The 27,626-nt window shown below is 42.7% G+C and overlaps 1 long non-coding RNA gene across 1 annotated transcript; it reads left to right on the top strand.

The window, feature by feature from the left end:
* On the top strand, positions 1 to 27,626 carry LOC120851391. The gene is made up of 2 exons (XR_005718315.1): positions 1 to 1,598; positions 26,985 to 27,626. It is a non-coding gene; the product is annotated as an uncharacterized LOC120851391 (long non-coding RNA).

Below are 27,626 nucleotides of genomic sequence, written 5' to 3'. Positions count from 1 at the left end.
CTGGGGAACTAAGATCCTGGAAGCTGCACAGCATTGCCAAAAGAAAAAAAAAAAAAAGACCTTGTCTGCTCAGAATGTGTACATGGAGTCTTCCCCAGACCCCATTCCTTGAATCGGTTCATGCCTCCTCTTTGCCTGGAAGAAAATCTACCAGTTATTAATGGAAAGTGGTGATTTTCATACCGGCTTGTGAACTCTTTTACAAACTGACCAATTTTCTGAGATTCTCAAGGACACAGTCTGGCAGTCTCCCATCTGTCGACTAGCTCAGATTTTTCAGTGACAAAACTGTGTTTCAAGCCAGGATGTCCTGACAGGAAACCTGAGAAAGGCAACACTCCTTCCTGCCGCTGTGTTTTGTATGGATCTGTGGAAGCCACAGTGGTGCAGTAGCTTCTGGCTACTTTCAGTCTGTGGTGTTCATGATCCTCAGCCTGGTTGGGGTTTTCCCTGAGAATAAGCCAGGGCAGATGAATCTCACAGTGTCATTCCTAGGGATGCTGTGCATGTGAAATACATGTGGGCCTACAGTCTCTGTGGTGCCTTCTGCTCTGTATTCCCAGCTCATTTAGCAGCACTCACTAAATGACAGTGTTCCAGCCCAGTACTCTGCGGGGCTGGGGCAGATTATATGGTTCTAGACGCCTGATTCCCTGCCAAGCTCAATGTTGCTGAGAATGACTTGCTTTTTGACTCACATTTGATTTGAGCAAAGCCTTTCATTGAACGCACCTGGCATACATCTCAAATTTCCTGCATTATTAGCCAAGGAATTCTAGCTACTGAAAGCTGAACACTATGACACTGTTATAACTAATTAACACCCTGAGAGGTTAGTGAATCTTGTGTGGATTACATTACCCAGAGTTTGAACTCTTGCTATGCTCTTTATAATGTAAAAGCTATTTCTCAAAAGTCTTTAAAAAGAGAGAAGCTAGAGAAAACCATCCCTGTAAATCATATTTCTGAACACGGCTAATCATGAAAATGTTCACAACTTAGTGATATAGTTGATAGCTTGCAAATGGATTTAAAAGAACAAAACGAATGAGTCCAGACACATTTATGAGCTGAAGATGTCCTAACGGGGGATTAGAGATTGAGGGCTGGAGCTGGGTCTCACATTTGTTTTTGTCCCCAGCACAGGGCCTCAGACAGCCATGGATACATATTAGGTATCAATTGACAGTCACTGAATTACTAAATGGAAATTTACTGGGCTCTCTGCTCTGCTAAACTCTACACACAATTAGTCCTGCCCCATGGGATTCTTAGCACAGCAGATATTTTATGAGAGTTGTCACTCCAAGTTGATTGGATAGACAAAGTGAAACCAAGGGATTGTGTTTAAAACCAAATACATTTACTCTGCTAAATTTTTATAACTGAGATATTCTACTTTGGATGAAGCTGGACAAAATGACCCCTAACTTGAGGTTTGTAGGTTTAGGAAAATATAGTTGTTGGTTTTGTTTTGTTTTGTTTGAAGACACTGAAATGAACCCAGCAGGCCAGCTGGCAGGAAGTCAGACTGCAGTCCTTGCCTCAGAGGGTGACACAGGCCAAAGGAGAGAAGCAAAACAAGGCAGCCTGAGCAAGTAAGTCATTTTGCAAAGCTTTGCAGAGCTTTCCAGGTTTTTCTGGAAAAAGGAAGAAAAGAAAGGGGAAAGGGCAGGAAGAGGATTGGTTAACAACTGGCTACAGAAATGCTGATGAGTAGCTTTGTGTTGGTTTTGTTTTTCTAAGTTAGGAGTACGGAAAGAGGGCGTGCTTGGCCTGGCACTGCTTGCAGGCCGGGCCATCTTCCTGATCTGTGTGCTGACGCTGTTGTTCCAGCCACTGGAGGAATCCTGAGGCCTACACACTCCATGTATCTCATTGAAAAGCGGATGCAGACTGCCTTCCAAAGACGTCTAAGGCGTATGGAAGAGCAGAAAGGACAAAGTTTTGTTTTATTTTATTTTGCTTTTAAAATGTTTATGTGTATTTACTTTTTTGAACTGGTAATTCATATACATGGCTCAAAACTAAAATAGTATAAAAAGGTATATAACAAAAAGTTGGCACGGCTGAGCGACTGAACTGACTGAATGAAAAGTCTCTCTCCTGTTCCTGTACCCCATCTGCCCATTTCCCCCATCCTAAATAGAAAACTCTTTGTTACTAGGTTTTGTTTATCCCACTAGTGATGTTTCTGTGCATGTGTGTGCATGCTCAGTCCCTCAGTCATGTCTGACTCTTTGCAACCCCATGGACCATGGCCTGCCAAGATCCTTGGTCCATGGAATTTTCCAGGCAAGAATACTGGATACTGGAGTGACTTGCCATTTCCTACTCCAGGAGATATTCCCAACCCAGCAATTGAACCTGTGTCTCCTGCATTGGCAGGCAGATTCTTTACCAATGACCCACCTGAGAAGCCTTTTATGCATATACAAGCTAAAATATATATATTCTTTACTCCATTCTAACAAATGGTGCCATGCTATACAAACCTTTTGCACCTTGTTGGGTTCCCCATCCTCCACCCCCACTTAACACTGTATCTTGGAAACATTTCCTTCTAAGTGTACAGAGAGCATTCTCAGTTTTATTTTTGTGGCTGCAGAGTTTTATACTGTATGAATGTAGTGTAATTTATCTGGTTCCCCTGAAGGAGGTTTAGGTTATTTCCAGTGTTTTGGTATTATGAATAAGGGCATGATCCTTAAAAACAGATGTGACTTCAAATCCTAGTCTGATGCTTGACTTTAGGCCTTCATTTCCTAATCTGTAAAGTGGGGATTATTTTATATTTTTATTATCTGTCTCATAACATTATTGTGAAAGATTAAGTAATATATAAAGAACTTGAGAAATAGTAGGTACCTAGTGAAACCAATATATTATGCCTTGCAACCAAGCATATTAGAATTTTATCTTGAAGAAGAAGATACTTTGATTATTCCTAATTAGAGTAATCACATAAATTTAAATACTTTTTTTCAGAACCAATGTATATTTATTATTTTTAAAAATCCAGATAAGTAAAAAGAGGAAAATACAGATAGCCTATAGTGGCGCTAGTGGTAAAGAACCTGCCTGACAATTCAGGAGACATAAGAGATGTGGGTTTGATCCCTGGGTTGGAAATAAGAAGATCCACTGGAAGAGGATATGGCAGCCCACTCCAGTATTTTTGCCTGGAGAATCCCTGGGGCAGAGGAGCCTGGCAGGCTACAGTCCTTAGGGTCACAAAGAGTTGGACATGACTGAAGTGAATCAGCACATAATTGTATCACTGAAAAAAATTACTTATATGTTTTGATCTGTCTTTTGAGTTATTTCTCTAACCAAATGTGCATATAGTATAAAATTCTGAATGGAATGGTACAGTACATAATTTTTTATAACCTGCCTCCTTCAATTAACTGTGCTTGCAATCATCTCTCCATGTCATAAAATATTTTTCTCATTGTTTTTAATGACTGCCTAGTATATCATCCTTTGGAGTTACAATAATTTGTAATTTATTAAAAATTCTCTCTGGGTAGAGAATTTACTTATACATAAATATTTAATCTCTCTAGAATTAATGGTGATTCATGATACGAGTTAAGTAATATAAATTATTATTATTTTTTTACAAATGGTTAATCAGCAACTTGCCTGACATCCTTCATTGAACAAGCCACACTTACCCTGCTAGTTTGAAATGCTATCTTAATCATATTCCAAATCCTTATATAAGCATAGATAGAATTGATTTTAGATTTTATTCTATTCTGTAGGTTGACTTCTCTATTCTCATGTAGTAATCACAATTTCATTAAAGCACACTTAAATATCTACTGGTATAAGTCCCTCATTACATTTTTTTTTTCCAAGAATGTTTTGGCCATTTTAATTTTCTTATCTTTCTCAAAATGTTAGAATAATTTTTACAGATTCTAGAAAAGTAGAATTGGATGAAAAATTGAATTGTATTTAATTTAAACATCCTTTTGGGGATGTTTTTGTTTCCTACGGCTGCTATAACAAATGACCAGACTTTATGGCTTAACAACAGAAATGAATTCTTGTAGTTCTGAAGGCCAGAAGTCTGAAATCTGTGTCACTGAGTCGAACTCAAGGTGTCAGCAATGCCACACTCCATCTGGAGGCTGGAGGGGAGAATCCATTCACTGCCTCTTCTAGTTTCTGGTGGCTACTGGCCTTCCTTGACTTTGAAGATACTTTGATTGCTCCCAATTAAATAGGAATGCATGTATGCTAAGTCGTGTCCAACTATTTGCATCCAGGGATTGAACCCACGTCTCCCTTACTGCGGGCAGATGGTTTACCATCTGAGGGGACCATTTTTCAGTTTCCCACAGGGAAAAATCGACATCTTTATAATTGGGATATTGTGATTTATTATAATAAAAAAGTATACTTTGTCTTCATCCCATTTCTAAAACTGTTGGAATTTCTAAATAATAAGATCAGGGCTTCTCTGGTGGCTCAGTGGTAAAGAATCCACCTGCCAATGCAGGAGACATGGGTTTGATCCCTGTTCCAGGAAGGTCCCACATAGCACAGAACAGCTAAGCCTCTGTGCCACAACTATTGAGCCTGTGCTCTAGAACCCGGGAGCCATAACTGCTGAGGCCATGTGCCACAACTGCTTTGCTCCCTGTGCAGCAGTGAAGCCTGTGAGCTGTGAAGCCCATGCTCTGCAACAAGAGAAGCCGCTACAATGAGAAGCCTGTGCACCACGAGAAGAGAGTGCCCCCGGTCACCGTAACCAGCAAAAGTCTGCAGCAATGAACACCCAGTACAGCCAAAACTAAATTTAAAAAAAAAATTTATTGAAAAGAAGAAACACTTTCAAGTAATAAGAGCAAAAAAGGTGTCTTGATATGCATAACAATCCCTTTTGAACCACACTGGAGTTTATGTTAATGAGGTGACTTCTGGAAAGCATCTAAAGATGAGAGCTGGTTGCCAGGGGAACAAACCATGTGATTAGAAGGTTGGAACTTTCAGTCCCAGTCACCCAGAATGGGAGAGGGGCTGAAGGTTAAATCAGTCACCAAAGACCAATGATTTAGTCAATCATACCTATGTAATGAAGCCTCCATAAAAAGTCCAAAAGGATGAGATTTGGAGAGCTTCCAGTTTGGTTAATCAGAATTTTCTACTTGCCAGGAGGTTGGCATATGCCATACTCCATGGGGACAAAAATTACTGTGTTCTGGACCCTTCTAAACATTGTCCCAAGCATCTCTCTCTCTCTTTTTTTTTTTGTATCTTTTATTTTTTTATTATTATATAGATTTTTAATTTTATCTATTTATTTTTGGCCACACTGGGTTTTCATTGCTGTGCTCAGGCTTTCCCTAGTTGCAGTGGGCTCTGGCTCCTCTTTGTTGTGGTGCTCCAGCTTCTCACAGCGGCTTCTTTTATTGTGGAGTGTGGACTCTAGGTGTTTGCATTTCTGTAGTTATGGCACAAGGCCTAGCTGCTCCAAGGCAAGTGGAACCTTCCTGGACTAGAAATCAAATCTGTGTCCCTTACATTGGCAGGCAGATTCTTATTTACTGTACAACAGGGAAGTTCATATCAATTCTGTTTTATGTTTTGTTTTTTTTTTGCCACAAGGCAGGTAAGATCTTAGCTCCCCACCCAGGAATTGAACCCATGCCCCTGCACTGGAAGGCGTAGTTATAACGACTGGGCCAACAGGGAAGTCCCTCCCATCTCTTCATCTGGCTGTTCATTCCTATCCTTTAAAGTCTTTCATATTAAATTAGTAATCTAATAAGTAAATTGTTTTCCTGAGTTCTGTGACCCACTGTAGTAAAGTAACTGAGTCAAAGGAGCAGGTGATGAGAACCTCCAATTTATAGCTGGCCACTCAGAAGCATAGGTAAGAATCTGGACTTGGAATTGGTGTCTCAAATAGGAGCAGTCTTGTAGAACTGAGCCCTTAAACTGTGGGATCTAACACCACCTCCTAGAAGATAGTGTCAGAATTATTTGTTGTTGCTGTCCACTGAGAATTAAAGAAGTGTTTGGTGGCATTGGAAACACAGACATTGGAAAAATCATTTTTCCATGCAAATCAGAATGTTCCTTTAAATATTCTTTTAAGTCTTTGGGTAATGTTTGAGAGTTTTCACATAGGCTCTGGATGTTTTTGAGGGTTTTTTAAAAACCATTATATTTTCTAACTATGTTATTGGCATATAGAAAAATCTATCATTTTTTGTACATTTATTTTGTAGCTATTTTATAACTGGGATATACATAATTAACAATTTGTCTATTAATGCTAGGTGATTTTTCAGAAAATTTTCTAGTATTTTCAGATAACGTAGCATATTATCTGCAAATATTGATACTTTTGTCTTCTTTCAAATATCTAGAGCTCTTATTTCTTGCCTTACTGCAGTGGCTAGAATTTATAGAAAAATGTTTTAAAATAATGAGCATTCTTTCTTTGTTTTAGACTTTAAAGGAGTAACTCTAGAATTACTTCACTAAGTATGATCAAGGGACTTCCCTGGTGATCCAGTGGTTAAGAATCTGCCTTGAAAGGCAGGGAATGAGGGTTTGATCCCTGATTGGGGAACTAAGATCCCACATTCTTCGAGGCAACAAAGCCTACTCACCCCAACTAGAAGCCTGAATGATGCAATGAAGACCCAGTGCAGCCAAAAATAATACTAATAATAAACTGAAAGTTTTTAAAAAAGTATAATCAAACTATTGGTTTGAAAACTTTTACAAGATTCTGTGATCTTCTGATCATAAAGAGGTCTTCTATCAATGCCTTTGCTTCTAGATTTGAAATTAATTAGATCAGTGCTAAACAAGCAAACAGGTGACACTAGTGGTAAAGAACCCTCCTGCCAGTGCAGGAGACATGAGATGCAGGTTTGATCCCTGGGTTGGGAAGATCGCCTGCAGAAGGGCATGGCAATCCACTCCAGTATTCTGGCCTGGAGAATCCTATGGACAGAGGAACCTGGTGGGCTATAGTCCATAGGGTCACAAAGAGTTGGACATGACTGAAGCACCTCAGCACACGCAAACAAACACAACTGATTCACTCTTTTCCTGCTTTGTTTTACCCTGCTTTCAAGCAAGAAGTGCCTGCTCTGCAACCTATATTTTGTTATTGTTTTAGTCATTAAGTCATGTCTGACTCTTTTGCAACCCAATGACTGTAGCCCTCCAGGCTCCCAGGCAAGAACACTGGATTGAGTTGCCATTTCCTTCTCCAGGGAATCTTCCCGACCCACCGATTGAGTGGGTGTGTCCTGCATTGGCAGGCAGATTCTCTACCACCGAGCTACGGGGCCTCATATATCACAAACCATAAATAAATTATTTAAAGAACTCACAGAATCTTTGCCACTGAGTATCTTGTATTCAGTGCCAGTCCAGTCCCACTTATAACCCTAAATATCTACTCTTATTACTAACTGTATTCAAGCCTTTAGAACCCTGTTCTCCATCTGTTAACCTGTGTTCTCAAAAGGGGACTGCGACAAAATGCAATGAAGGTTGTGGGTTGTCTGCCTCTATGTTGGAAGATTGCTTTGGCATTCAGGGAGGAACAGACCACTTTATTATTAAGAGAAAAAAACAAATTAAGGACTTCTCTGGCTGTCCAATGGTTAGGACTTTGTGCTTCCACTGCAGGAGGCAGGGATTCAATCCCTAGTCAGGGAACTAAGATCCTTCATGCCACGAAGTGTGGCCAGGTACATACATAAACATATTGAAACTATTAAAAAAAATAATAATTGTTGGATCCTTCTTCTCAGATGGCAGAGGTATTAGTTTCCTATTGCAGCTATAACAAATTACCACAAACTTAATGGCTTAAAACGACGCAAGTTTAAAAAAAAAAAAAAAAGACATGTTTATTATCTTACAGTTCTGGAGGTCAGAAGTCCTAAAACTGAGGTGTTAGCAGGTCTCTGTTTCTTCTGGAAGCTCCAAAAGAGAATCTGTTTCTTCCCCTTTTTCTAATTTCTAGAGGCCAAGTATATTTCTTGGCAATGGCCCTATTCTCCATCTTTAAAGCCAGTGATGTAGCATCTTCCAATCTCTATCTTTCTCTCTCTGACCATCCTACCTTCTTCTCATATGAACCTTTGTGATTACACTGGGCCCACAAAGATAATCCCCCCCATTTCATGATCCTTACCATAATCATACCTGTAAACTCTCGCCATAAAAAGTAACATGTTCACAAGTTCTGGTGATTAGGATAAGGCCTTCTCTGAAGTGAAGTGAAGTGGCTCAGTCGTGTCTGACTCTTTGCAACCCTGTGGACTGTAGCCTGCCAGGCTCCTCTGTCCATGGGATTCTCCAGGCAAGAATACTGGAGTGGGTTACCATTTCCTTCTCCAGGGGATCTTCCCAACCCAGGGATCAAACCTGCATTAGAGGCAGACGTTTTAACCTCTGAGCCACCAAGGCCTTCTCTACCATCAATATACCATGGTAGAGATACAACAGATTCCTGAAAAATAAAGTATGGTTTCCCAGTAGTGCAGACCATCAATTTTCTTTCTTCTTCTTGATGTATTCATAGCTTACCAAATATTCACAGCATTGCACATGACAGTTTAGGAAATGAACTTTTTCAATATTAAAAGACTCATATTACTCTTAAATTTTCATAAATGTATCTGTGATGTGCATAATTCTTTGTCAAGTCAATATATATATAATCCTAGAATTATAAATAGTTCTGTTTTATAGAAATTAATATGTCATTCTGTTTAAACTATTTGTTAAAAATTAAATAAAAGTTTGGATTTAAATGTTTGATATTCATTAATTATGATTTATATTTTCCCTTTTAATTTTTAAAAAACTTAAAAAATATTTTTGGCCACATCACGTGGGATGTGGGATCTTAGTTCCCCGACCAAGGACTGAACCCTCACCCCCTGCAGTGGAAGCTCAGAGTTCTAACCACTAAGCTGCCAAGGAAGGCCCTTAACTTTAATATTTTTCAGTGTCTTGGAAGAAATATTATTTGTGAAACTTGAAAAATAATGAAAATTTTTATATTTTACATTCGTTGAAATTTTTGAGTTATTCAGATTTTATGTACCTCAAATTCATTTTAATTTTTAATCCTTAGGTCTGCACTATGCTATAAAAATATAACGCAAGCTAAAAATATAAACTTTTTTTCGTATATCTTAAAAAGTAAAAGGTATAGGTGAGATTAATTTTTTTAAGTATTTATTTATGTTTGGCTCCGCTGGGTCTTGGTTGCTGCTTGTAGGCTTTTTCTAATTGTCATAAGCAGAGGCTTCTCATTGCAGTGGCTTCTCTTGTTGGGAAGCACTGGCTATTGGTGCTCAGGCTTCAATAGTTTTGGCACAAAGGCTTAGTTGCCCTGTGGTTTGTGGAATCTTCCTGGATCAAACTGTGTCCCCTACCACCAAGGAAGTCTGGTGAAATTAATTTTAATAATACATTTTATTTACCAATTATTCAAAATATTATCATTTCAGTATATAATATTTCAATGAGAAATTGTGCATTTCTTTCTTTTTTTTTCTGCAACAAGTCTTCAAAATTCATGTGTATTTTACACTTACCACACATCATTAGCTGAAGAAGGCAAAGGCTCCCCACTCCAGTATTCTGGCCTGGAGAATTCCTTGGACTGTATAGTCCATGGGGTCGCAAAGAGTCACTCAGCACAACTGAACGACTTTCACACACACATAATTAGAGGTTTTGCCAAAATGAGCACAAGAGAAATAATTTCATGGACTGTATGATAATTTAAGAATTATGTTTCTGAGGACTTCCCTGGTGGCTTAGTGGTAAAAAATCCACCTGCCAATTCAGGAGACATGGGTTCTATCCCTGGTCCAAGAAGATCCTATATGCTGAGGAGCAACTAGGCCCGTGAGCCACAACTACTGAGCTTACGTACCACGACTACTGAAGCCGGTGTGCCCTAGAGCCCATGCTCCCATGGACAGAGGAGCCATGCCATTGCCAAGAAAAACCACTGCAGTGCCCACGCACCATAACTGCACCGTAACTAGGTAAAAGCCCACGCGGCAACGGAAACTCAGAACAGCCAACAAGAAATTTTTTTTAATTATTAAAAAAAAGAATTATGTTTATTTTATTACTTTATATTGCTAGTCTTATCAAGGTATATCCCCATTTATGTAAAATTAATTAAATTCAGTCGACTTTGGTGAAACTTTCAGTTGTATAAAACCGTAGTTCATATTTTGTGGTTTTGTTTTGATGCAGGTATGTGGCATTTGGTAAAGGGGCCTCCATTTACACGCTTGTCCCTGGTCCCACTCATGCTAGGACTGGGCCAGATGACTGTCTCCACCATGTGACCAGGTGCAACTGGAGGGGAGAACCTTTAGGCAACTTAGAAGAAGCCTTCTATAGCAGTGCTTACCACTGTGCTTTCCTATTCCTGAGTAGCTTCTCATGTTCCCTCTGGGATTCTCGTCAACCGTTTCCCTTTCAATGAATAAATATTATAGACTAAATAAATTCATATAGGTTATTTTTGCTATCTGTCAAACCTTTCACATATATATCTACTTGATATACAGTAAGCACCATGAGGAAGGAAACAGCAGATAAGGAAACAGGCTGAGAAAGATTAGGTGACCTAAGTGTAACAGTTAGTAACCAGGGCTTCTCATTCTAAGTTGTTATTTTTTCTATTTCATTTTGTTGCGATTCCATACAAGGCTCTCTGCTAGGCCCTGGAAGATGTAGCCATGGGAAATCAACTCTTTTTGCCTCAATCTTATGCTTCATTCCCTGGGGAAGGAAATGGCCTGTGTTGTTGAAAAATAGATTATGTGGCAAAGGACAGGCCTGTTTTGATGAGCCCTTAGATGTCAACTTTGGGATTCTGTATTTTATTCTGGTGATGGTGTGAATCCCTGAAGAGTTTGCATACAAGAAAAAGGCCTGCTGGGAGCTCTGCATTAAAAAGAGGAAAAGTCAGGGACTCCCCTATTGATCCAGTGGTTAAGAATCCACATGCCAATGCAGGGGACACAGGTTCAGGTAAGCCTGTGCATCACAAATATGGAGCCCATGCTCTAGAGAAAGCTCATATGCAGCAATGAAGACCCAGTGCAGCCATAAATAAATGAAGAGTGCTTTAAAAAATAGTACATAACTACTCAATTTGTGTGTGTGTGTGGTCAGTCATGTCCAACTCTTTACGACCCCATGAACTGTAGCTCGCCAGGCTCCTCTATCCATGGGATTTTCCAGGCAAGAATACTGGTGTGGGTTGCCATTGCCTACCCCAGGGGATCTTCCCGACCCAAGGATCGAACCCAAGTCTCTTGCATCTCCTGCGTGGGCAGGTGGATTCTTTACCACTGCGTCACCTGGGAAAATAGTAGAATATTTTTTTAAAAAATAGGAAAAGCCAGGAGCATGGAAACCAGATAAAAGGCTTTTTAACAGTTCAGGAGAGACTCAGCCAGGGTGGAGGCAGGAATGAAAATAAAGAGACATCTGTGGGACACAGCCTGGATGTAGAATCTGTAGAAACTGACCACTGATTGGCCGTGGACAGTCAGGGGCATGGGTAAAGTCAAACAAACCATACTTTTTATCCTGGGAAAGAGTGTTTTTGTTCACATAAGCATTGCAGTCACAAGGATAAGGTGGTCAAGAGGGGTGAGGCAGGAGGGGGTGGGAATGATGGAAAGTTAGAGAAGTGCTTTCTTGGATTATATTGAGATACTGTGGGACATCCAGGTACAAATAACTGGTCAGTTGTTGCAAAATCAGTTCTGTAGCTCAAGAGAGAGTTTTTGACTGGGGGTAGGATTTAAGAGACTTTTGTGCTATAAGAGACTTTTGAGACATTGGAGTTATGGGAGTGAAGGCAGGCACGAAGGAGAAAAGAAGAGGACCAAAGGAAAAAGCCTCAGGAGAGGACATCTTTGCGAACCGAGAGGAAAAGGAGGAAGTGAGGGAGGTAGAAGAGTAGCCAGGGAAAGGGGAGGCCCTTTGCGAATGAACCTGAAGACAGACACCCAGGAGTCTCGCCCTTTTGTCTCCCACATCCATCACTATGCTTGGCATACAGCAGGCACGACTGAGTGAATAAAAAATGAATGAACCAGAAGAGAGATATATTCCCCCTCCCTATCCACCCACACCACCCCCCCAAAAAAGGAAAAAAGGCTTTTCAGAAGAAAATGGTTAATAATATAAATGCTGCTGAGAGGAAAAGAGTAATATTGACCAATAAGAGGCTCTCGGCTTTCTCCCTCTTTTTCTCAAAACTCAAGTGGTCACAGGAATGTGTTCCAGGTGGGACAGGGCTGACCATAGTGACCAGATAGGAGAGAACCATCTCCAGGAAGAGCTGAACCCTAAGGACACTGGGGACTGGGGAGCTGTTGGAAAGGACACCAAATGAGGCCCACTTGGTGCCTTCCCAACCCTCCACCCCACCCTCCTCTTTGGTTCATGTAGTTGCCGGTATTTGGGTGCTGGCCCCTTCCGTCTGAGTCAGGAAAGAATCATTTCTAATCCTTTGGCTGACTAAAGTGAGGGACCTGTGTTGGCTTCTTTTAATGTTGGACTCCCAGTGAATGGGGGAGGCAGGGAACACCCACATATGGAAGCCAGTTTTACATGGAGTGAGGCACGTTGGTCCCTGGACTGTAACTGAAGACATCCCCAGCCCTGGCTTCTGACATAACTATCTTTTAGAATGTTTACTAAATGTTCAGACGGCTTTTCCCTCCAAGGTGGGGCCTGGAAGTGCCTCAAGAGAGGCATTTTGTGATGCAATAAAGCTGGGTTTCAACTAGCCATCCTCTCTCCTATTTGGGCCCCTGAACAGTCTAGGAACTTCCTAGAAGTGTATGAAGGGAGACAGAATAGGGTCACCGCCGAAGACTGGCCAGCCAATCCACAGAGATTCCCCATGGTGTCAACTCACCTCAGGGCTTAGTCAGACTGGCCCTCAGCCTTGCCTGGCTTGAGACCTCATGTATTAACACAGAGTGGATCAGCTCTCTGGGGGCTGATTCATTAATCCAACTTTCAGATACTCGTGTACGTGCAGGGATATTTTGACCTCCTAACCAACGTATTTTTTTTTCCCGTTTCCTGTAACCCTCCCTCCCTTTGAGATGACTGCACCATGAGGCATCTTTCACCTTAAGGCTCCTGCCATACAGCAGAATGCAGAGACCTGAAGGCTGACTTAATCTGAGGGAGTTTCTTCCTGTAGCCCTAGATCAAGTTTTCCCAGACTGAAAAGTGCAGGACCCCAGGCACCTGTGGAGGGTCCACACTTGCCCCTTGAGTATTCTTATGCCTGAGAGTGCAACAAAAAAAAAGCAAACACCATAACAGGTTGGCAGAGACTGCAGAAGAAAGGATAAAGCTTTTTTCCGTCTTTTATGAAAAAGAGATCCCACATTTTCCTTTCACACTGGGTCCCCCAAATACATAGCTGAACCTGCTGGCAGATAGAGCATTCCTGAAGGAATTAGCCAAGGTCTAAGAATATTCTGGGGTTTTTGTGGCTTAAGTAAGAATGTCAGTTAGCCCTGCCCAAATTTGGAACAATGTTGGGACTATTTCAAGGTACATGAAATGTCAACAATAGAGGTGAAGGACTGTTACCAAAGCAAATATGTAGTGACTGCACAAGGGATAAGTAAACATAAATCAAACTTGCCAAAAGGTGTTTGTGGCCATTCAGCTTCGTTTGGAAGAGGGATGAGGTGGATAGAAAGGCTATCTGGCTAGCTTCCCCTTGAAGCCAGGACTTTGCTTGTTTACCCGATAATCTAGGAGTATATCTGAAGATTGAAACTTCAGGAAATCTTGATTTGAATAAAGAGTTGATCTCCCCACCTCATCTTCAAAATTGGGTGCCACTGAATTCTAGTTGTTGCCAATTTGTTGCTGAGCAATGGTATCATGTGTTTATTTTCATTCAGTTCCTAGGATAGCTGAACTTATTTCAAATGGGTCTTCCTTAAAAAAAAAAAAATCAGATATTGGTGTCCTTTTTTGAATTCTCCACTTAAATTCTTCTTATTCTTATTTATTTGCAAGTGCTTCCTACATATTAAAAGTAATATTTTGCTTATCATATATGTTGCAAATAAGTTTTCCCAGTTTGTCCACTTCTTTTAACTGTCCCTCTGGACTGTCTCCAAAGCACAACATCCGCTGGGAATGAATGAAGTCACAATAACAATAATACCAAAATTCATTAATTCAAATGAGTAGTCATCTAATTTACCACTAATAATCATCTACATTTACTGAGTACATACTAAATGCTTCATGCACCGTTCAAAGTGTTGGTGAAGGTACTCAGTCCTGTTCCACTCTGTAGGACCCCATGCACTATGGCCCGGCAGGCTCCTCTGTTCATGGGATTTCCCAGGCAAGAGTACTGCAGTGGGTTGCGGTTTCCTTCTCCAGGGGATCTTTCTGACCCCAAGGAGATGGAACCTGGGTCTCCTGCATGGCAGGCAGATACTTTAATGTCTGAGCCAACAGGGAAGCCCCATCTACCATTAATCCTTACAATGACCCCGAGGGTGGGTAGTGCTGTTAGTTCCATTTTATAGATGAAGAAACAGGTGAAAGAAGACAAGTAATTTGTGTTTACACAGCCTAGAAAGGGATGAAATATGGGTCTTGATACCTGTCTGACACCCACCCCAGGTTCCAACCCTAGACTGTCCAATACAGTAGCTATATGTGGCTATTGACAACTTACGTGACCTCCCCAATCTTGAAGCCCAAGGATGAAAGAATGAGATATATCTCATTAACTTTTAAATTGATTATATGTTGAAATAATATTTTTACTACATTGGACTAAGTAAAATCCTTTACTGCTTTGAAATTTTTGTTAATGTAGTTACTAGAAAACTTTATTTCATTTTATTTTCTTGGCCACCCCACTTGGCTTGCAGGATATTAGTTCCCCCAGCAGAGATTGAACCTACGCCCTAGGCAGTGAGAGCACAGAGTCCTAGCCACTGGACCGCCAGAGAATTCACTCTTTTATTTTACTTTTTATGTTTTCCTTTTTTAAAAAAATTAAATATGAATCACTTTACATTTTTATTGACAAGACAGTTCTAACTGCTTTCCTCCACTCCCATCCTTCACTTGGGTGTAGTCTTTCTGTCCCTTGATTATTTTCCAGCTGCATGCTGTTGGCTTCTCTTTATTTGATGGTGTAAACAACGAACATTTATTTCTCACAGTTTTGGAGACTGAGAATTCCAAGATCAAGGTGCTAGTAGATTCAGTGTCTAGTGACAACCCTCTTCCTGGCTTGCAGATGGTAAATCATCTTTCTGTGTCCTCGGAGGAAAGCAAGCCTTTTTATAAATTTGTTAAACTGAAATCTCTAGGATTTTGTGTATTTTCTTCATGTTTGCCTTTTACTAATTTTTAAAACGTGCATTAAAATGGTAAATTTTAGGTTAAAAAAAAAAAAAAGAAGTCCTCATACACAACATGAGTGAATCTTTAAAACGTTATGCCAAGCAAAATAAACCTGACGCAAAAGGCCAAATATTGTGCGATTCCTGACCGGAGATATCTAGAACGGGCAGATTTGTAAAGATGGAGAAAGTAGATGAGAGGTTACCAGGAGCTGAGGTAGGGGGGCGGGGGAAAGGGGATAAAAAAGAAAAAGTGGGTGTGGAACAAAGGGCTGCTGGGCGGCCGGAGAGCGGGGCGGCGGGGCTCCGCGCCCGAGGGAGGCATCTTTGTCCGGGCGGGCGGCGGCGGCGGCCCGGCGGTGGGAGGCGCGGGGCCGAGCAGAGGAGTGGCGACCGCGGGGGAACGCCAGCCCGGGCGCAGGGCCCGGGCGACCGGCGGCGCGACAGAGCGAGGCAGGGCCCCCACCCGCGCACCCTCTCCTGCCCTTCCGCAGGGGCCGACGGCGCACGCGCCCTGCGCTCTCCCGGTCCTCCTTAACAAAGAGCCGGGAGGAAGCCCTTAGCGAAGCCCAAGAATTGGAAATAAAGCTGCCGGGCCCTCCCTCTGCTCTGGTGCGCCTCGGCCTGCGCCCCGGGCTTCTTGGCCTCAGGGACTTTACCGCGGATCTCGGGTACTGGGTGGTGTCTGCTTCTGTTTAGCACTTGCTCCTTTTTACTGTGTAAGTAGGAAGGAGTGCCCCCTCTCCCTTCCTCATCTTCCACTAACCCAGTTTTAACCTGTATACTTCCGTGATTTTCCCCATGACCACGTAAAATCTCTCTCTCTCACTCACACACACACACGGTACTCCTTTTGTTTTACACACACACACATATGCACGCACACACGGCACTTCCTTTTGTTTTCCAAAACGGCCTCATATAATATACACCGCTCTGCGACTTTTCTGTTCCTTATGGAAACCCCAAATCCCAGTTGGGACTCACTTAATATTAAGCCACGGTATGAAGGGACCTCCTGCCATGCTGGTTGACTTAAGAGTTCTGTCGTTTTACCACCGTAAAGAGTGCTGACTTGAATGTCAAGCCCCGAGAGCAGGAGCAATTCCCTTTTTACCAGGGAGATCTGAGAGGTTGTTCTCCCCAGGTCCACGAGCGTGTTGCCAGCCCGCCGGCTGTCAGTGACACACCCGCTTTCCGAGCAGAATCCGCAGGCAACACTCCCTCCATTTTCCTCCTTCCCACCCTGCTCTTCCTAAATGTCTTCCTCCTCCCTGGCAACCCAGCTTCCTCGGGGGCCTCGGAGCTCTCTCCTCCCACTCCCGGGCCACGGTTCACTATCCCCTCCCCCTCACATTTTCAAGGTGCTCGTCTCCCGTTCTGAAGGAAAAAAGAACCATGACTCCTTTGTGTTATTTTCTGACTTCTTTCCTTCCATTTTCTATACAACTTGAAAACCTTTTTCTAATTATTTTGCTATTAGATATTACATGCCCGTGGCTCATCATCCAAAGGTATATCTTAAAGGGAGAGACCACGGACAGACCCCTGTCTGTTAACCACCCATTTTTCTCCCAGGGCCTTGAGTGATACCACTCTTTTGTGTATTTTTCCAGAACAATTATAGCAACGTATATATATTTCACAAACTGTAGCCAGAGGTGCAGACTGCTCTGCAATGCTGCAGGATTTTTTGGAAGTCTATCTGGTCTCTCTGGCTCCTCACTGACTTCCCCCCACCCCACCCCCCCACACACCATCAAGCTGCCTTCTCTGAGGGGCTGGAAACTCAGATCTAGTCCCTTCTCCATTCCCTCCCTTATCTGATCAGGTCCTGGCTGTGTGACCTTTGCAATATTTATCTCTCAATTCCCTCCTCTTTGTTCCTCTGACTCCTCCTTCTTCAGACCTCCTCTGTCATCTTGCCAGGCCACTGCGGTAGCCTCCTGGCTCTCCTCCCAAGGTCTGGTGCTGATCTCTCATTTTGCTGCAGGTCCTTGATCCATTGCAAAGACTGTGTGCCACGGAAATGGCCCCTTAGATTCAGGAGATCGATCAAGTTTATTGCAGGGAAGAAGCACTGGCTTGGGTGACCAGAGGCTAGGGTAGAATCAAGAACCTGCCCTTTCCTCCCCTCCTACTGCCTTCAGCAAATTCCTTCCCGTCTCCGGTTTCCTCAGCAGATGAGTTCCAAGGCCCTCTGGCTCTAACCTCTGTGAGGCTACAATTACCATTCCATTCCTCTCAGCCCCACCCCACCTACCCCTCTCTGTGCTGCTCCTTTCCACAATCAGCCATACTTTCCTTTCGCTCTCACTGCGCCTCTGGAAAGTCCTCCTTCTTACTCTAAATGTCCAGATCCTACTCCTCTGCAAAGACCTGACTTTTAGTCATTTTTCTCCAAAAACCTCTACAGTGTCCCCCAGTGAGAGGAACTGCTTTGTCCTTGAAAGGCCCCTGTTGGTGCTACTTTACCTGTATGTCTTCAGTGGCATCCACCACACTGCTTTGTAAAGTTGTTCCATACCTGTCCTTCTACTGCTGTCTGTTCATCTCTTCCCCCAGGACACCCTAGCCTGCTGCTGCTGCTGCTGCTAAGTCGCTTCAGTCGTGTCCGACTCTGTGCGACCCCATAGACGGCAGCCCACCAGGCTTCCCCGTCCCTGGGATTCTCCAGGCAAGAACACTGGAGTGGGTTGCCATTTCCTTCTCCAATGCATGAAAGTGAAAAGTGAAAGTGAAGTCGCTCAGTCGTGTCCGACTCTTAGTGACCCCATGGACTGCAGCCTACCAGCCTCCTCCTTCCATGGGATTTTCCAGGCAAGAGTACTGGAGTGGGGTGCCATTGCCTTCTTTTGCATATCGTAGAGGATGTGGTTTTAGGAGTCCCAAGACCTGGGCCCAAGTCTAAGTTCTGATACTCAATAATTGTTGTATTGAACATGTCATGTAGCCTTTCTGAGCCTCATTTCTCCAAATGTAAAATGGGAATAACAGCCTGTTTCATAGTGTTGTTGTGTCCATTAGATGACATGGGGAAAAGAGATTCACGAACTGTAGAGCTATATACAGATATAAATAATAACAGTAAAGACAAATATAACTCAGATGCTGGCGAGAGTGATTGCCCTTCCAAAGAAGAATTTTTTTTTTTAAGTAGGGAAATCTTTGAAAAATGAAAGAACTTTTCCTCTTGGTTGTAGTCTCAAAATTGGGGGATTGCATTCTAATTCTTCCTTTTAGATCAGATATATGGTATTTAATATGAAGTAAAAACTAGAAATACTCTACACTTTAACAATGAGGTAGTGATTAAAGGATGGTTAGGTAACGAGAATAACATATGTGATCATCAAAATTATATTTTTGAAGAATGTGTAATGACATGGGAAAACTAGTCATAATTGGACTTGAAAGCTTATAAAGCAGGATACTAAACAGTGTGTGTGGAGCAGAGATATAAGAGGGAAAGAGGCTTTCTCCATTTCTCTTCATAACTTTTTATTAGACCTCCAAATCAGGAGCCTGCTGCCAGAGAACTTGGGATACATTCCTGGGCCATGGCTTATACAAATAGTTCACTCCCTGCCTCCCCAGAGTTGGGGCTTCAGGACGGATGAACCGGGAACCCAGTGCCTCAGGGGAAGCCACAGTCTACCCCAGATCCAGGGCCAGGCTTTGGCCTGCCTGTGCCCCCCTGGCTGACATTCTGGGTCTTTTCTCCACCACTTCTTCCAGCTGAACCGTGGCCTCCAGACAAATAGAACCCTCCAGGGCCTGCTTTGACAGTTTCCAGACTGGGTTTATAGGACCACTCCCTCCAGTCAAAATGCAGGCTCCACACGCAAAATCTGGAGAACTACACTCCAAAAATGAATAAGCAAAAGTGAGCCATCGCAGGGGCTTGGGGGAGCTAAAGGGACTCCAGAGAGGAGGTAGCATTTCTGCTAGCTATGGAAGGATGGTAGGAATTTGGCAATGGGAGATACTAAAATAAAGCCCTGGCACCCCACTCCAGTACTCTTGCCTGGAAAATCCCATGGACAGAGGAGCCTGGTAGGCTGCAGTCCATGGGGCTGCGAAGAGTCGGACACGACTGAGCGACTTCACTTTGATTGTTATCTTACCCATATTTTATATCCCAGAGCGGGGGAGGAGAGATGTTTTGTTTAAAATGTCTTTCCCACTGACGGCAACTTTTATTATAGAAAATAAAACAAAGATTAAAGAAGAGAGTCTCCTATAATCTATGACCAATGTAGAGCTGTGGTTTTCAACCCTGGTTAGCATCTCCTTGGGAAGCTTTTAAGAAATATCATGAACTATCTGCATGCAGACAATCTGATTCACTTGGGATGAAGTGGGGTTCCCATGGACACACACACACACTCACACACAAAGACACATAAACCAACATCTCACCCCATCCATTAGCAAATCCTGCCAGGTTACCTTCAAAATATATCTAGGATATGAACACTTCTTACCATTTCCTCTGCCATCATCCTGGTCCAAGTTACTGCCTTCTGCCTGGGTTATTGCTGTAGCCTTCTAACTATCTCCGGGGCTTCCCTGGTGGCTCAGACGGTAAAGTGTCTGGCTACAAGGCGGGAGACCCGGGTTCGATCCCTGGGTCGGCAAGATCCCCTGGAGAAGGAAATGGCAACCCACTCCAGTATTCGTGCCTGGAGAATCCCCTGGACAGAGGAGCCTGGTGGGCTATAGCATAGAGTCGGACACAACTGAGCGACTTCACTTTCACTTTCTAACTATCTCCAGTTTCTATCTTCTGCCCCCATGCCCAACCCCAAATTCTGTTGTCTGCATTGCACTCTGCAGAGTGATCCTTTAAAAGCATAACTCAGGTCGTGTCCCTTCTCTACTCAAAAATCCCATTATGGCTCCCTGACTCATTCAAAGTAAAAGGCAAATCCTTAGAGTGGCTATAATGGCCTACATGACCTGACCTGGCTGCTTCACTGACTTGTCATGTCTCACTCCCCTCTTTGTTCACTGCATTCCAGCCCCATGTCCTCTTTGCTGTTCCTCTAACACAGCAAGTGTGTTGATGCCTCAGGACCTTTGCACTTCCTGTCCCTTCTGCCTAGACTCCTTTGGTATTTCTCACCTTTCCTTCAGGTCTCTGCTGCTACTGCTGCTAAGTCGCTTCAGTCGTGTCCGACTCTGTGAGACCCCAGAGATGGCAGCCCACCCGGCTCCCCCGTCCCTGGGATTCTCCAGGCAAGAACACTGGAGTGGGTTGCCATTTCCTTCTCCAATGCAGGAAAGTGACAAGTGTCAATCCATTAGAGGGGTCTTCCCTAACTACCCTCGTGGAGAAGAAAATGGCACTGACTATACTAAATAAACTTGCAAAGTACCCCCCTCACCCACACTCCCTATACTCTTATCTTTAAGATACTTTTCTCCAGGAGAGTTTTTACCACCACACTTAATCTATATTGTTAATCCCACGTGCCAACTTAGTCTAAAAAGTCCCTCCTGAAAACAGCTTTTCTGCTTCTGTCTCAAACCTCTCTTTCCATTTATTTTCAAAGTCCCATTGTCTGCCTTTCCCTAATCCTGTGTTCCCCAAACTTCTCCTTCCTCCTGCCTTCACCTGTCAGCTAAGGGAAATGAATTCCAGAGGAGTTATCAGCCTTCCAGCCCCACAAATGGCCCAGACTCTAAGCCCAGGCTGGACTTAGCTAGGACACTCTGCTATGCACGTTATTTATTTCAGTTTTTACACAAAGGAGATCTTAACGTTCCTATTGTTGGACAGTTAGGGTGTTTTCCAAGTTTCTACTATTGTAGCAACCTTGAACACACCCATCATTGTTTCCTTGAGATAAATTATTTGAAGAGGAATTATTGAGTCAAAGGTACATGATATTCAAGGATTCTGGTAGGGATTGCCAATTTTTCCTCCAGTTTATCTAATTATAGTCCCACCAGCTGTATGTGATGCCTTTTATATTCTTACATCTTTGACAAAACTGGGTATTTAAAAAACACTGGGAGGTGAAAAAAATATTTTAAATAACATTATTGGTGAAGTTGGACATCTTTGCATTTCTCTCCCTTTTTTGAACGATTTGCCTCTGCCCTTTTTCCTTCTATTGGAATATGCAGACTTTTATGTATAACCATTTAAAAAATGTATTTTATTGAAGTATAGTTGATTTACAGTGTTGTGTTAGTATAGTCATTTTTATATTAAGAACATTGACTCTGAAATGTGTGTGCAACTATTTTCTTCAGTTTGTTTTTTACCTTTCAATTCTATTTTATACTTTTAAAAAATAATTAATTGATTTTTATTTATTTATTTTTGGCTGTGCTATGTCTCCACTGGGTGCAGGGACTTTCCTGTAGCTGTGCTATGCGGGCTCCTCATTGCGGTGGCTTCTCTGGCCGAGGAGCACAGGCTCCAGGGCAGGCAGGTTTCAGCAGCTGCCGGTCCCGGGTTCCAGAAGACAGGCTCAACAGTTGTGGCCCAAGAGCTTAGTTGCTCCACGGCATGTGAGATCCTCTCTGACCAGGGATCCAACCCGTGTCTCCTGCATTGGCTGGTGGATTCTTTACCACTGAGCCACCAGGGAAACCCTCTCTTTTATACTTTTTAAGGCAGAAAATGTAGGAATATTTTTAAAACCAAATTTCTAAATCTTTTCTTTCCAGCTTTTGGTTTTGGCTTCAGGCTTCTACATGGCAAGTTTTAAATAACCCTCATGATATTCCCTGACAGCTGAAACCTACTATAAAATGCAGAGGATTATAAACCTAGGCATTCCAGCTCTCAATCCACCTAGCCAGTGGCTTTTAAACTTTTTTTTTTAAACTGATTTGTTGTTAAAAAAAAAAAAAAGAGGTTTTTTACATTGCAAGCCACTACCCTCAAAAATGTTTATTTTAAAAAATTATTTTAGGGAAGTACCTGGTGGTCCAGTGGTTAGGACTTAGCACCTTCATCACTAGGGCCTGGGTTCAATCCCTGGCCAGGGAACTAAGATCCCGCATGGCGTGGTCAAAAGTTTTTTAAAAATAAAGTATCAGTCTTAGTAAATTGACTTAGCCCATCAGTGAAGCCTGACCCAGAGTTTGTAAAACACAGATCAGAACCACGAAGAGCCTGCTCTTCTGGCTCCCCAAATCTTACCCAGTTCCATGCCACTTTCAACTCATCTCCCACGCCTAGGGGTGACGGAGAGGCCAGACAATCATCAATCCATAGAGAACACTGAAGACCTTGTGTATAAGCACTGAAGCTGAACTAAGTTTTGATTGACATCTAACAGGCAAGAGCAAAAACTGGTTTTGGATTTCAATCCTGAGGTTTAGAATAAGGTTCTCTCTAGTTCATGGTCCTGAAACCCTTACCTTAACTATACTCACTTTAACATAGTCCTAGAAAACCCCTCTTGTCTACTGTGTAATCCAGGATTTGGCAACAAATGGTCAACAGGATCTACTCCAGCTCAGCTGTTCTTGCAATCAGAACACAGGGAAAGGGTGGCACTATTTTCTTGGGCAGAGAAACTAATCTGATGCAGTCTTTAAAGATACCTTTGTATGGAGAAGTCAGCCCCTCTGTGTAAAGGTAGAGAATCATTAGGTAACATACTCTGGGGTCAGAAGACTGAATTCAAGTCCCTATTCTGTCTGGGATTCCCCAAGATTCTGTTCTAGGGCCAAGTCAGAACTCCTCTGTGCCTCATTTTTCTCATCATTCAATAGTTGTAATAACAGCTTTCTCAGGATGGTAGAGACATGCGGTTGAACCAGCAGTAAGGTGTTTTGCAAGGGTAGTGGTTGCTGCTGCAGGTTCACTCACAGGCCTTCCTGACTTTGAAAGGCTGGCCATTCAGTGTAGTTAGTGATCTGTGCCCATAAGCTGAACTTGAGTTAGAGTTAATGGTTCTAATAACCTTAAATGAGTTTTAGAATTTAGGCCAGGCTTGGTTATTGCTAGACGAGACTGGCTGTAGGGGCAGGTTTCTATGCAATGAGCCCAAACACACACAGCTAAATGGAGTCATGCATGAAATACATATTAATTGTCTTTTTCAGAGAGCCTTCCGGGGTTCCTGGAGAGTGAACACAGCCTGCCACCCAGCCAGCTCTGAGCTTTCTAGATTGTAGTAGGCCTTTATTTCTTCCTCCCCTGAGCAACCCTCTGACCCACTAAAGCCCCCAGGGTGCCTTTGGAAGGTAAACCCCAGAGGAAACACCTTGGCACAGGTGAGATGAATTTTAACAGTTTTTGAGAAGTTCGCTGAGGTTAAAATTGCAGATATACTGCCAAAGTTTGTAACTCCGAATAATGATGAAACCATAAATGGAACAATATGCAAAGCTTAGGCTGAATTTATATAGCTCAGAGCACTTCCACGGGGGCCTCTTGGGGTGACAGGGCACTCCTGATGCCTTCTTCCCTCCCCCAGAAAATTTCCTTCTAGGGACACACGTAGAGGTCTGCCTGGCCCACAGGGACTCCCCCTACTTCTCTGAAAAGAGAGCCAGCACCCGGGATGAGCTCCAGTGGCCAAGTCTGGGGTCCAGAACTCCATTTCCCTGGCAGAGCTAATTGATAGATCTGTAGACACCTAACCGAGGCAGGAAACCAGATTCTCCTTCCTGAGAATTTGAAACCTGAATAGAGAGTCTCTGCGCCTGGCGAGCTCAAGTGTGTGTCACGTGAACCACTGCATTCTAGAGAGAAGGTCCCCTAGCCGCCTGGTTCCTGCCAGTCTGGCCCTGTTTGTTAGCCGTTCCTTCAGTTCTCTGAGCCCCTAGTCTCCTTCCAGTAAAGTCCTATTTGGATCAGGCAGTCAAAGTTGTTTTGGGAAAACAAAACAAAAACCATACAAACTACTATGTATAAAATAAATAAGCAACAAGGATATATATATATATTTTTTTTTTTAACAAGGATATATTGTATAGAGAATGTAGTCAATATTTTACAATAACTTTAAATGGAGTGTAATCTGTAAACATTTTGAATCACTAAGTTGTACACCTGAAATGAATATAATATTGTAAATCAACTATACCTCAATAAAAATGGCACAAAATGAAATAAAAACCAAACCAAGTGATATAAGGAAGACATTATAAATATTACAGCTTCCAGGAAGTCAAACCATAATGAAATGGAAAGAGCATGAACTTGAATTTTTTTTTCTTTTAAAAATCTTTTAAGCAGGCTTGAATCTTGGTTCTTTAACTGGCCAGCTGTATAAATTTAGACAAGTTACCCTTTCTAAGCCTCAATTTCCTTGACCATGAAGTGGAGATTGCCGACCTCATAAAATCAGCTCTTTAATTAGTCTAGTGACACTTATTGTGGTCACTCAAGAGGCTATTTTTGCTTATTTCTTAGATCTGGGCTGCATGACAGGTGAAACTTCTGGAAATTAGTGGTATTAGGGTACTTTGAGTATCATTGCACTTGAACATTTTGTTAAACCAGGAATCTTCTCTTTCTCCATTTTCTTTAGGAGGCATTGTGGTAGCAACTGAACATTCAGAATGGTCCTTTTGAAAAAATGGTGGTGAAAGACACATAACATAAAATTACTGTCTTAACCATTTTTAAGTGTACAGTTCAGTGGCATTAAGTACATTCACGTTATGCAACCAGAGGATTTACTAAACATTTTTATGCTTTACTAAAAATAAACAAAACCTTTCAAACCCTTTGTCAGACCACTTGTCTCTATTTTTTCTGGATTGGAAACTGCAGTGACTGTTAGTATGAACTGGGTCAAATTCTAAGCAGGTTTGAGCTCGGCCCAGGGGAACAGTTCTCAGAAGCTAGTGCCAAAAGAGAATTTAGGAATTGTCTTGTCCAGGGGCCTTAATTTACATGATAGCTCAGTTAGCTGGTCATTTAGGCAGCAGACCTTAACTGAGCCTGTGTCTCAAGAACCGGGATGGGTGCTGGAGGGTGGACACAGCTGGAGTGGCCCAGCCACTGTCCGTCCTGCTGGAGCTCATGCTGCCCAGAGGGGAATATGACACACGGGACAGTAGGAGGTCAACAGGTTCGGTGGGCTGGAGAGAAGGAGAAAGGCACAGATCTACATGAGATGGAATAAAAATTGTCCTTCAAAGGACACGGAGAAGAACTTAGGTTTTACTGATTTTTTTTTTCTACTGGTCATGGAGGTGGTCTGGTAGGAGTCAAGCTGGAGACTGATTCTAAGCTAGGGAGGAACATGGTCAGATGTGCATTTCAGAGCACGCACTGGCAGCATGCAGACAGACGGTGGGCTGGAGGGCCCCAGAATGGGACTTGGGGGTTTGGAGAGAGGCCTTTTGGCACCTAATGCTTGGAAACATGAAACATCGTTTTTCAAATGATACAGTGAGAGAACCAACTCCATAGTTCAGTCCCCTGTTCTTTCTGAGTGACCTTGAAGTGAAGGGTTTGTCAAATCTTTGCATATCAGAATTTGCTGATGTTTCCTTTCCAAGAAGACTCCCCCACCCTGTCTTTGTTCTTCCCTACATTCCATCACCAGTTTCCCCAGGGTCTTGTTGGAGGAAAGTCCCTGTTTTGAGAATATGGTAGGAATAAAACTTGCCAGAAAAATGTGAAGCATGCAGAACCATGCCACCTCCACACTAGCCACAGGCTTTGCAATGCTATCTTTATGCCTCCAGATAAAGAGATCAAAGTTTCTCCAAGATCTGAGTCCCCAGGCTAATTTACATGAGGAGAGTGGGGGTGGGAAGGGTGGGCTAAGCATGATAGGATACAGAGGGAAATTTTTGTTTCACAGGTGATGTCTCCATCATGGCCAACAGCACAGGATCCACTGCAGAGAGGGGACTTACCCTGGGGAATCACACACAAAATTTAAGGCAGAGTCTGCCCTCAATCTAGAATTCTGGAATGGGGACTTCCCTAGTAGTCCAGTGGCTAAGACTCTGAGCTCCCAATTTGGGGACCTGGGGTTCCATCCCTGGTCAGAGAACTAGATCCCATATGCCACAGTTAAGAGTTCCCATGCCACATGGCACAGCCAAATAAATGAATAGAATTCTGGAATTTCAACACTGGAAGAGGTCTTCAGTTCAGTTCAGTTCAGTTCAGTCGCTCAGTCGTGTCCGACTCTTTGCAACCCCATAGACTGCAGCAGACTCCAATATTTTGGCCACCTGATGCGAACAGCTGACTCATTTGAAAAGACCTGAATGTTGAGAATGATTGAAGGCAGAAGGAGAAGGGGACAACAGAGGATGAGATGGTTAGATGGCATCACCGACTCAATGGACAAGAGTTTGAGTAAACTCCGGAAGTTGATGATGGACAGGGAGGCCTGGCGTGCTGCAGTTCATGGGGTCACAAAGAGTTGGATCCGACTGAGCAATTGAACTGAACTAGACTGCAGCACGCCAGGCCTCCCTGTCCATCACCAACTCCTGGAGTTTACCCAAACTCACGTCCATTGAGTCAGTGATGCCATCTAACCATCTCATCCTCTGTCGTCCCCTTCTCCTCTCGCCTTCAATCTTTTCCAGCATCAGGGTCTTTTCCAATGAGTCAACTCTTCACATCAGGTGGCCAAAGTATCAAAATTTCAGCTTCAACATCAGTCCTTCCAATGAACATTCAGGACTGATTTCCTTTACAATGGACTGGTTGGATCTCCTTGCAGTACAAGGGACTCTCAAGAGTCTTCTCCAAAACCACAGTTCGAAAGCATCAATTCTTCGGCGCTCAGCTTTCTTTATAGTCCAGTTCTCACATCCATACATGACCACTGGAAAAAGAAGAGGTCTTAGACCTGCCTAAGCCAACTTACCCATTTTACAGATGGGGGAATTAAGATCTCTGAAGTGGCAAACTGAACTGGAAAGGAGTGCTCTTGGCTTTAAAATTTTTTTTTCCAATCGAAATATATGTGACATAAAACACTGTGTGATTGTGTAAATTTAAGGTGTTCAACATGTTAATTTGGTAACTTTATATATTGTAATGATTGCCATTGCAGTAATAATTAGCATCTCTTTAATGATACATAATTATCCTTTCTTTTTAGTGGTTGGACATTAAGTTCTGATCTCTCATTAGATATGATGATTATAAAACAGTACTGTTGTCTACTGTTTACTACACTGTGCATTAAGTCTCTGGAGCTTATTTACTACTCTTTGCAAGTA

This window comes from Oryx dammah, unplaced genomic scaffold (genome assembly GCF_014754425.2).
Source record: "Oryx dammah isolate SB20612 unplaced genomic scaffold, SCBI_Odam_1.1 HiC_scaffold_25, whole genome shotgun sequence".
NCBI lineage: Eukaryota > Metazoa > Chordata > Mammalia > Artiodactyla > Bovidae > Oryx > Oryx dammah.
Note: the sequence above shows the minus strand (reverse complement) of the source record. Positions and strands in the feature narration are given on the sequence as shown.